General features: G+C 45.3%; 1 pseudogene; it reads left to right on the top strand.

Annotated features, from left to right (window-relative positions):
* The first annotated feature begins 1,705 nt into the window (after positions 1 to 1,705).
* LOC142443550 (large ribosomal subunit protein uL3 pseudogene) lies at positions 1,706 to 2,986 on the top strand (annotated as a pseudogene).
* Positions 2,987 to 4,238: the final 1,252 nt, after the last annotated feature.

Below are 4,238 nucleotides of genomic sequence, written 5' to 3' on the forward strand. Positions count from 1 at the left end.
TTCCTAATTAATTCCCAATGTTTTTCTAATATTATATCACTTGGTTATGAAGGTACACAGTTTCTAAGATTACAGGTTGCCTATATGTGTACTATTTTAGATTAGTCTTCTGTTTTGAGGGTATTTAAGAAGCAACCTCTTAGAACTATTGACTCCGACTGTGGTATCTGCCATCTCTTGGGATCCTTTAGACTAAATGCTGGCAAAACTCAAATGCAGAGTTTTCCAGATTTCAGAGAATGGATTCCTCCCCCCACCGCCCTCTTTTGTTGTCAGTATTAGAAATGCTAGTATACAAATATATATATGACAAGTTTCCCATAATCAAATTTCTCACTTAAAGCTTCACCTTGAACTTTATATAAAAAATATATATTTGTCCTTTCACAAGCTTGCTTCCTATAATAGTTATTTCTTTATAAAAATGATTAAAAACAGATTTTTCTCTTCTCTTTGCCTGCATATTCCACCAATTTGTTACTGCTGTATTAGTTTTTGTTAATCAAAGCTTATAAATTCTCACTTTATATGATTAGAATTTGAGTGACTCCCGACCATATTGAAGACTGGAGGACTGAAGGAAGGTTATTATGCAACCATGCCAGAGGTTCATGGCTTCCTTCATTTGTTCTAAGTGGTTTCCTTTCTAACCCAACCCTAGTCGATTCATAAGAATTCAACCATCCTGTCTACGGATATGAACTCTTAAAAATCAATACCAGCCAAGATATTGAAATTGGAGAGTACATCCTTCTACTCTAATGGCGTGCCAAAAAATTCTGATTCTGGCAGTAAGCTATTGTTTTCTGCTTTCTGGTTTGTTCCAAGATAATTGTCTAAAGACCATTTAGTAACAAGATGGTGAGGGTGTTGGGAGATTTCTTGCTGTCGTTTTTAGAGTTTAATGGCACCTATGGGGGGGGAAAAGGTGATATCTGGTTATTTTATATAGAAATATATGTGCTATGAATAATTTCAACAAACATAATTAACTCCCTAGGTTTAAAGTTAAAAACCCCTATGGTTAATTTCACCAAACATAAGGCAATTTTCCAATCACTCGATCGCTTCAGATTGATCAAGTTCGCCAGTTGTTGTTGAATCAGCTCCCCGTGGGTCAAAGCAGGCCTGTGCTCTGCAGTGACGTCAGCGCTGACTGATTTGAAAGTGAGTCGCCAGGACTTTCTTCTTCAGTGCCTCTGGGTGGTCTTGAACCTCCACCCTTTCAATTAGCAGTAGTGTGTTAGCACCACTCAAGGATCAGGCTTATTTACCTGTGCTAATTTTCTATCTATATAATTACAACCTTATGGATAGACCACTAGTTGCTTGGAAACGTCCATTTTCAAAGTGACACTAACAATTTCAAACAGTAGAGCACAAAATACTTAAGCCAAGGTGGCCTGCTGATTGAACATAAATAAAATGCTGATCACGCTTCACATTCCTTCCCTTTTAAAAAAAGTTTTAAGTACCAATTTTAAGTGTCAATAAGTGGTCTTATATCACTTTCTTACAAATAAAAGCCTCGTAAATAGGACTGGGTAATAATAGGAATGCCTTTTGAAGGCTGCTTCTTGGCAAGTTTGTAATTAAGTAGTAACGACTAATTATAATTTTAAAGGCTTTTATTAAAATATATGTTTACTTTGGCTGTTTAACTGTTCTTAAGAATTTCAGTTGCTCTACCAGCGGGGATCGACGACGTGATGTCGCACCGGAAGTTCTCGGCGCCCCAGCATGGGTCTCTGGGCTTCCTGCCTCGGAAGCACCGCAGCTGGCACGGCGGGAAGGTGAAGAGCTTCCCCAAGGATGACACCTCCAAGCCGGTCCACCTGACGGCCTTCCTGGGCTACAAGGCCGGCATGACCCACATTGTGCGCGAGGTCGACAGGCCAGGCTCCAAGGTGAACAAGAAGGAAGTGGTGGAGGCCGTGACCATCATGGAGACCCCTCCCATGGTGGTGGTGGGCATCGTGGGCTATGTGGAGACACCTCGCGGGCTCCGGACCTTCAAGACGGTCTTTGCGGAACACATCAGTGACGACGAGTGCAAGCGGCGGTTCTACAAGAACCGGCACAAGTCGAAGAAGAAGGCTTTCACCAAGTACTGCAAAAAGTGGCAGGATGACGAGGGTAAGAAGCAGCTCGAGAAAGACTTTAGCAGCATGAAGAAGTCCTGCCCGGTCATGCGTGCCATCACCCACACCCAGACGCGCCTGCTCCCCCTGCGCCAGGAGAAGGCGCACCTGACGGAGATGCAGGTGAACGGGGGCTCCGTGGCTGAGAAGCTGGACTGGGCCCGAGAGAAGCTGGAGCAGCAGGTGCCAGTGAACCAGGTGTTTGGGCAGGACGAAATGATCGACGTCATCGGGGTGACCAAGGGCAAAGGCTACAAAGGGGTCACCAGTCGTTGGCACACCAAGAAGCTGCCCCGAAAGACCCACCGAGGGTTGCGCAAGGTGGCTTGTATCGGAGCCTGGCATCCCGCCCGCGTGGCCTTCTCGGTGGCCCGCGCTGGGCAGAAAGGCTACCACCACTGCACAGAGATCAACAAGAAGATCTACAAGATCGGCCAGGGCTACCTCATCAAGGACGGCAAGCTTATCAAGAACAACGCCTCCACCGACTACGATCTCTCTGACAAGAGCATCAACCCCCTGGGCGGCTTTGTCCACTATGGGGAGGTGACCAATGACTTTGTCATGCTGAAGGGCTGTGTGGTGGGCACCAAGAAGCGAGTGCTCACTCTGCGCAAGTCCCTGCTGGTGCAGACCAAGCGCCGTGCCCTGGAGAAGATCGACCTTGTTCATCGACACCACCTCCAAGTTTGGCCATGGCCGTTTCCAGACCGTGGAAGTGAAAAAAGCTTTCATGGGACCACTCAAGAAAGACCGGATTGCCAAAGAGGAAGGCGCATAACAGATGGTACAGCTGGTGGGATCAGAATAAAGACTTCTTTTCCAGTGAAAAAAAAAAAGAAGAATTTCAGTTAATTATGTTAGCTTTGGCTGTTTAAATATGCTTACAAGTTTCAATTAATGATGTGTTCTTGTGGGACCAGCAGTAAAAGGGGGAATAGGGAAATTGATTAGCAAGAGAGGAAACAAGGAAACACAAAGAAAGGAGAATGGGGTGAAGGGAGCCATGTAGTTGTTTCAGGTCAAGAGCAGGATGGAAAAGGAGAAATTCTGAAAGGACAAGGAGCCATTTGGTCTGTTCTCATAGTATGCTGTTGCCATCAGGTACCCTTGATGTTCCGTTCTGAAGCATAGTGACCTTAAGTACAAAACCACCCAGTCCGGTACGAGCCTCACCATTGTTCCTCTGTTTGAGCCCGCTGTTACAGCTACTGGGTCAATCCGTCTCATCGAAGGTCTTCCTCTTTTGCCCCGCCCATCTACTTTATCCACCATGGACTGGTCTATCCAGATAACATGAGCACACGAAGGTGAGACTAAGTCTCTCACTATCCGTGCTTGCAAGGAGCATTCTGGCGGGACTTCTTCCAAGAAAGATGTGTTTGTTCTTTTGGAAGTCCTTCATACTTTCAATATTCTTCACCAGCACCACAATTCAAATGCATCCATTCTCCTTTAGTCTTCCTTACTCAATGTCTGGCAACTAGATTCCATGCACCAACCACCAAGAAACTAAAGGCTCTCATGCTACTCTAATGGTAAATATTCAACTTCCATCAGGTCTTCTTTACTCTCAAGTTACCCTTAGCGCCTGTTGTACAGGATTGCCTTCACCAAGCGCTGCTGATATTTTCTTTTCCCTCATTTCTTCTCCTCACCCCCCAGCCCCACAATCTCAATGTAAAGCAACCTCTAGTCTTTATTGTCACAAAATCAGTAAAGACGATCAGGATTCCCTTTGGGAATCCTGAGGAAAGGCATGGTGGGGGCGGGGTGCACCTCTGACCTCCTTCTACTCTCAAGACTACCCTATTCTGAGGTCAACTGCCCCTCCTATGGCTCTCTATATCTATGACTGGTTCAATAGTTGATTGCAGTGACCACAGAAAATGCTCAGGATTATGGGGCTTATTAAAGAGGTCCACAAGTCACAATTCAGGTTAGAAATACTCTGCATATAACTGTCAGTCTTGACAGTTTCTTCTCTGCTTTGCCGCCAATAGCCAGATATTTCTCTGGCCCTCAGCCACCTGGGCTGGCCTTTACGCTGCTTGAGCAGTTTTATAAACCTCTTTTAGGGCTGCCAATAAATGCTTA

Source organism: Tenrec ecaudatus, chromosome 3 (assembly GCF_050624435.1).
Source record: "Tenrec ecaudatus isolate mTenEca1 chromosome 3, mTenEca1.hap1, whole genome shotgun sequence".
Lineage (NCBI taxonomy): Eukaryota > Metazoa > Chordata > Mammalia > Afrosoricida > Tenrecidae > Tenrec > Tenrec ecaudatus.